This window comes from Abrus precatorius, unplaced genomic scaffold (genome assembly GCF_003935025.1).
Source record: "Abrus precatorius isolate BTA unplaced genomic scaffold, Abrus_2018 Scaffold8, whole genome shotgun sequence".
Lineage (NCBI taxonomy): Eukaryota > Viridiplantae > Streptophyta > Magnoliopsida > Fabales > Fabaceae > Abrus > Abrus precatorius.
The window spans coordinates 15,058,460-15,065,905 of record NW_020874428.1 but is presented as its reverse complement, the minus strand read 5'-3'; the positions used below and the strand labels follow the sequence as shown (position 1 = coordinate 15,065,905).

General features: G+C 40.5%; 1 non-coding gene and 1 pseudogene across 1 annotated transcript; one reads left to right on the top strand and one right to left on the bottom strand.

Moving 5' to 3' along the window:
• Positions 1–4,109: 4,109 nt before the first annotated feature.
• LOC113874288 lies at positions 4,110–6,414 on the bottom strand (annotated as a pseudogene).
• On the top strand, positions 5,940–6,044 carry LOC113848623. Its single transcript, XR_003501888.1, has one exon. It is a non-coding gene; the product is annotated as a small nucleolar RNA R71 (small nucleolar RNA).
• Positions 6,415–7,446: the final 1,032 nt, after the last annotated feature.

The window sequence follows — 7,446 nt, the reverse complement described above, 5'->3', positions numbered from 1 at the left end:
CTTCCTCTTCCTCCTCCTCTTCTGCTGCAGGTGTGAAAGGCGGAAGATCATTCTGAACTGCTGCTCGAAGATAAGGGGCTGGGAAGGTGGGGGCATAGTAGATCTGATCAGCAGTCATTCCCATCTTTTTCCCCATGTTGAGTAACATGGTCTCTACAAGGGTCAGAGCAGCCTTCTGACCAGCATGTATAGCATCTTGTCGCAGAGCTATTTCCTTCAGCTGGTCTTTCATTTTAGAAGGAAGGCCTTTCTTCCCTGCAGCTTGGGGAGGTATCTCTGGGGCTGAGCTCTTCTTAGCTTTAAACAGCTCCTTCACCATAGCTGTGGTGATGCAGGGAGCTGCCCGAATTTTCTGCTGATACTCCCCAAAGTCAACTCCAGTATCCTGGCAGAGCATAGTAATGATGGAGGGAAAACCCATGGAGTCCTTCTTCCTAGCTAGGATCTCCATGATGGCATTGTTGATAACCTCGCCAACATGGATGGGCATCCCTGTCATGATTGCATAAACTAGCTCTGCCCTCTTCACTGCCAAGGTAGATGAGTGCATGACTGGCATGAAGGAGCTAAGGATGAAGATGCTCCAAACTTTGGCAGGTGGAAGGAGGTGCTTTGTAGTTAGGTTCTTGGGCTGGAGCTTCATGTCAAACTCCCAGTTCTCTCCAGCCTTGCATATTACTTGAAGGATTGGCTTGTAGTCCTTCTCCTCCAAGTAGCTGAAAATAGTGTAGTCCAGCTGTCCAGGCCTCTTTTCAGGAAGAGGGATGTTGAGGATCCTCTGGATGTTGGCAGGGTTGAAGTCTATCACCTTGCCTCTGACCATGGAATGCCTGTAGGGGAAATCATCTCCCTTAACCCTGAAGGCATTTGCATAGAACTCTTGGGTGATGTCCTTCCACCCATGCCCAGCACATGTGGTGAACAAATCCCACCCCCTTTTCTGGATTTCCTGCTCAAATTGGGGGTAGGTCCCTTTTTGCAGGTCAAAATTCCTGTCCTGCACAATGTGTCGCCTGAGAATATTAGCTTTGAAGAAATTCTCATGAGCCAGGGACCGAAATCTAGGATCATGTGCAGGCTGAGGCCTAGATGAAGAGGCAGCAGCTGTCTTGGCTCTCTTGGCTCTGGGTGCGTTCTTTCTGGGAGTGTTTGCCATTAATCTGCACATAGAAAAAGGAATAAATGAGTGATAGTGCATGATTAACCCTGTAGCAAGAATTTCACACCATTGGGAAATGAAGGAGAGAAAATGCAGGCAATTTACAGCATTGCTGCAGCAGAAAGTGGCTAATATGATGAATGAAAGCAGTTACTTTGGCAGTGAAGCATGACAGAATGCAGAGGTTTTAAGTGGATATAATTTCACAGCAAATGTGCAGAAATCAGAAAAAATTAAGACAAATCAGAGGAGTTCTGCATGCAAAAGTAACTACTATACTAGTTGGTAGTAACTACTTTGACAGTGAAACATATGCAGAGTGATCACTATGTGTTACAGGTAGCTACTATGACAGCAATAACAGTTCCAAAAGAAAATTCATAATCCATGTGTTTAAAATGCAGAACAGCAAATGTCATGTAATGAATTATGGTCATCAAAAGAGGTTCATTTGATGGTCTGGAAAATTTAAACATAGTGTGCATTTGGATCCAATCAAATGAGTTCTCAACTTCTGAATCAGGCTGTGAAAATGCAGAGAGCATATATAAAATGCAGAGGATGAATTCCACTAGATCAGCTAAGGTAAAAAGCATGTGCAGCAAGATGGGTCTAATTTCAAATCAAATTTCCAGAATTCAGAGCAAGTAGTAAGGGAAAATGCAGTTACATGGTAGTGCAACTGAATCAGATCAGGAATGAGTGTATGAAATGAGCAGACACAATATATTCACAGAGAGTAGTTACTATGAATATTGATAGTAACTACTCCAGAGCAAAAACACTTCAACTTCAGAAAAGGAAAATGCAATTTGATTTCTAACCATGAGAAGTTGAATTTTAATGCAAAGAAATCACATTCCAGACTAAAACGAACCTAGGGGAAGCAGAATTTCAGCATTACCTACATAGTAATCACTACGAATTATGAAAGTGGCTACCCTAGGGTTCAAACATGGCAATTTGTACATACTGGATCAAATTAATCACCCTACTAGCTTGAAATCATATAATTATCTTTGCAGAAACTGATTCTAACCAGTAATTTCAACTCAAATTGGTTCTAATTAAAAATCCCCAATTGAAAAATGAAGAACCCTAACGCAGAGAGTGAGGGAGAGGAAATTACCTGGATTGGAGTTCAAATGCAGTGCAAAAGTGCAGGGAATTTACGTTCAATAGCAAGGAATTCAATTCGAGGGAGTGGGTACTCAGGAGATTGGAAGAAGAGTGAAAAATTTCTCAGAAATGAAGGGTGAGAGTGAACGTGAAAGGGTCCTATTTATATAAAAATGTTGGGCGTGGTTACTCTCAATAATCATAGTAGCCACGCGCAAGGGTTTTATCAAAAATGGGGTGCGCGTGGTTACTATGAATGTTTAAAGTAATCACTCCAGAGGCGCCTTGTTCAGTTGTTTCAAAAGAGGTTGCGCGTGGTTACTATGAATATTCATAGTAACTACGCGCAACAAATGTTAAAAAATTGGTCTCTGTAGTGGTTACTATGAATGTTTAAAGTGACCACTACAGAGGCGCCCTTCATGGGTATTTTCTTAGAGTGCTGCGCGTGGCTACTATGAATTTTCATAGTAGTTACGCGCAGACCAATGAATTCAAAAGCCCTCAAAGTGGTCACTATGAAAATTGAAAGTGAGAACTACAGAGAGCAAAGTCACATACCTTGGTGGAAAGTGACCACTATGGCTTGGGAAAGTGATTACCTTCATGGAAAACTTCAAAATTCTTTCTAAAGTAAATGCTTGGTGCCATGGAAATGATTATTCCTCCCTCTCTACATGGACTTCATGAATATATGCACAAATTGAGTCCAAATACAGCAATTTTTCCTCTACAAAAATTCTGAACAAATCATCAATCAAATAATGAGTCCACAATTCATGATTAGTAATACAGCTTAAATGAAAGGATGCTTATTGAAATCAAAAGAGTACTAGAAAGTGCTATAAAAATTGTGAGTTGCCTCTCACAAAGCGCTTCTTTAACGTCACTAGCTTGACGTGTGAAGTGATTTACTCATGACAGGGGCCTTGGTTGAAGGAAATGATAGGAGAGTACACATCCACCTCTTCAATCTCCTCCAAGGGAATTGAGTTCTCCAAAAAAAATGCTTCAGGCGATGTCCATTCACTGTGAAACTTTTACTAGTGGATTCACTCTTGATTTCCACTGCACCATTAAGAAACACTTGTGTAACTGTGGATGGACCAATCCACCTGGAATGCAGCCTTCCAGTCATGAACTTGAGACATGAGTTGAATAGAAGCATCTTTTGACCTATACAGGACTCTCCTCTACCTATCAATTTATCATGATACTGCTTGGTTCTCTCCTTGTAGGTTCTTGAGTCTTCATATGCTCCTAAGTGCAGCGCTTCTAGTTCTTGGAGTTGTGGCCTCCTTTTCCTCTTTCTCTTTCTCTTTCTTTTCCTCTGAAGCTACTTCACTAGTTTAGTCCCCTCTTTCAACAGAATTTTGTGCATGCACAGGAGAGGGCTAATACCAGGAATGTCAGCTAAAGTCCATCCAATAGCTCTATTGTGCCTTTTAATTACTTCCAACAATACCTCCTCTTGATCGCCTTCAAGCTTGGTGGAAATAATGACCGGGAGCTTCTCATAATGTTCTGGTAGGGGCTTCAACTCCAATGTGGGAGGTTGCTCCACAGAAGGAAGTGACTTGGCACTTTCATTTGACAAAGTCTCTGCAATATTCAAACCAAAGGCGTTAGATTCAACTGTACTTGTTGTACTTAATACATCACATTCTAATCCTATGGAATTTTCAGGTTCATCAACGTTGAAAGTAGTAGAATTTGCATTCAAATAATCAGAAATCTCAACACAAATGCCACACAGAGAAGAACTATTACATGATTCACAATTGGAAGTATCTACACAATAAGAAAAATTAAGGAGAGAGTCTCCTCCTAGAAATTCAGACAAACTATCATCTATTAATTCATCAAGATGGTTAATGTGGAAAACAGAGTGTTCTTCATTTGGGTGCTTCATAGCATCCAGTATGTTAAAGCGGACAACACTGTCTCCAAACTCCATAGTAAGTGATCCGGCATGCACATCAATCTTCGTTCTCGCAGTCTTTAAGAACGGTCTTCCCAAAATGATTGGTGCAACACTATCCATTGACTCTTTCATGTCAAGGATGTAAAAATCAGCTGTAAAAATGAGGTCATTCACCCTCACTAACACATCCTCCACAAGTCCAGCTGGATGTGTTGTGCTCCTGTTTGCTAGCTGGATGATGACACCTGTGGGCTGCAATGGTCCAAGAGACAAAGATGTGAAGATAGATAAAGGCATAACATTAATAGATGCACCTAAATCAAGCATGGCATTATCTATCCTATTGTTGCCTATAATGCAAGGAATAGTAAACGTCCCTGGATCTTTGCATTTCTTAGGCATGGAAGTTTTCTGCCTCTCAAAAAGAGCTGATACATTCCTCCCCATGTTCACTCTTTCATTACCTTTTAGCCGCCTTCTATGAGTGCACAAGTCTTTAAGGAATTTGGCATACTTTGGGATTTGCTTGATAGCATCTAACAAGGGGATATTGACTTCAACTTTTCTGAAAGTATCCAGAATTTCTTTATCAACCTCTTCTTGCTTCTTGCTGGGCTGAACCATTCTTTGAGGGAAGGGAATAGGAATGGACCTCTCCTCTTTGTCTACCACTTTTGGTTGACATGGTGTGGGCATAGGTGCAGGCCGCTCTTGGCTCTTAATCTCTTCTCCTTCACCTTCTGCAGCTAGAGTGCAACTAGGATCCTTCTCCTTAGGCATTTCTGGCTCTTGCATCACCTTACCAGATCTCAAGGTAATGGCACTCACATTCTTTGGGTTGGTTACAGTTTGTGCAGGAAGATTGCCTGAACCTTGAGATTGAAGTTGATTCAGGGATGAAGCAAGTTGACCCATTTGATTCTCCAAGGTCTTGATACTTGCTTGAGTCTGTTGCTGGAAGGCCTGACTCTGTTGCTGGAAATTGAGATTACTCATGGTCAGTTGCTTCACAAGGTCTTCCAAAGATGACTCACTTTTTTGAGGTGCAGAGCTAGTGAAGGGAAGGCTTGATGGTGTTGTTGAGATGAAGATGATGGATGGTGATGTTGCTGGGCTGAATATGGCTTGTTTTGTCCAGCTTGATGTGGTTGGAAATGGTTGTTGGTTGGCTGGCTAGAGCCTTGATGCTGTGCATTTCCTCCCCACCTTAAGTTAGGATGGTTCTTCCAACCGGGATCATATCTATTGGAAGATAAATCCCAGCTTTGTTGTTGCTGCAGGTGTTGAAAAGGGAATTTATTAGCATAAATATTAGCAGCGTAAGCTTGAGGATTACCTTCCAAGGATTCAGTTTCTTGCAATGTGGGGCAACTATCAGTGAAGTGATTTGTAGATGAACAAATCCCACAAAGCATTGCTGGAATGGATGGAGGTGGAGGTGTATATGCAGCAGAATTCTTTTGGATGGATGCCAACTGTTTTACCATCGAAGCCAACTCATCTAGCTTATGCTCCAGCTTGTGTGAATCTGAAGTTTGAATTTCATGGACACTCCGGGACATGATGGAGTTTTGCCTTGTAGCAAACTGTTGAGAGTTAGCTGCCATATTCTCAATAAGAGTTCTAGCGGCTGCGGGAGTCTTGCCAACCAAGGCTCCCCCACTAGCTGCATCGATCATTCTCCTATCCATTGGGTGTAAGCCTTTATAGAAGTATTGGATTAGGAGTTGGTCACTTATCTGATGATGGGGGCAGCTAGCACAAAGTCTCTTGAAACGCTCCCAATATTCATACAAACTTTCCCTCTCCAGCTGCCTAATACCACATATTTCCTTTCTTATTAAGGCAGCCTTTGAGGCAGGGAAAAATTTTTCTAGGAACAATCTCTTGAGGGTGTCCCAACTTGTAATAGAGCCAGGTGGAAGATAATACAACCAGTCTTTAGCCAAATCCATAAGCGAGAATGGAAATGCCTTCAATTTGACATGCTCCTCCGGAACACCTTGTGGTCTCATTGTAGAGCAAACAATATGAAATTCTTTGAGGTGTTTATGCGGATCTTCACCTGCAAGACCATGAAATTTAGGCAAAAGATGGATTAGGCCAGTTTTAAGAACAAAAGGGGCACCACATCCGGGTATTGGATACATAAAGTCTGGTAGGTCACGTCCGGTGCGGCAAGCTCCTTAAGTGTCAAGTCATTTTCTGTCATTTCTAAAGGTTCAGAATTTAAAGAATGCAGAGAAGAATATATAGAAGATGGAGAAAATGGTGAAGATGGTTCCTCAATATGTGCAGAATTTTGTCTACTAAGGTTCCTACGATTTCTATGGAATGTCCTATCAATTTCAATATCTGGAGGATATAAATCTCCCGGATTTTATCTGGTCATTCATTAGGAATTATCTATGGAAATTTGAAAAGAAGTAAACTAATGAAGCAGTAAAAATGCAGAAAAATTCAGATGACAATTATGCAGAAAAACTAACATCTAAGTGCAGTAAAATAAAGTATTAACACCAAACAGCAAAAACAGAAAGAAATTGCAAACTAGGGAATGAAAATAGGTAACACACAAACACAACTTTTGCAGAATTATGCAGCAGAAACAGGGTAATTGCAGCAAACGAAAATACAGTGTGCTAAACTTAAATGTAGAAATCAGAATTCAAACAATATGCAGCAGAAAACAGCAATTGGTTCTACCTAAATGCAAGATATCTCTACTTACCTATGAAACTACAACTATACTAAAGTATTCACAATGCAGAAAACGAAAATGAAAACCGAGCAAATAACATGTTTATGAAAAATCAACACCAATGATCCCCGGCAACGGCGCCAATTTTATGATGATCTTTTTCGATGTGTTTAAAAGATTTGTCGTAAATCCTCATCAAAATTTAAACAAATTAATGTAGTACTAGGGTAACCCTAGATTGTCTCCCATGAGCATTGGTTATTAATCTTCATTAAACATGTTGAAGGCATTAATTAAACAAGCAATTAAAATAGGGGGTTTTATGGTTTCAAATTAAAATAAAGAACAATGAGCAAATGAGTTTAATTGATTCAAACAATAGAAAACAACAATCCTTAGTTCATCCACATAGATTCTATCTTCATTCCACTCAAGATTTAACATTCATCCTCTCTTCCATGAATTAGGTTAATTTAACAAGCGAAAATCAACCTTATGGTCCCAACGAAATTACGCAATTTGTTAGGCTCTAATCTCTAATCC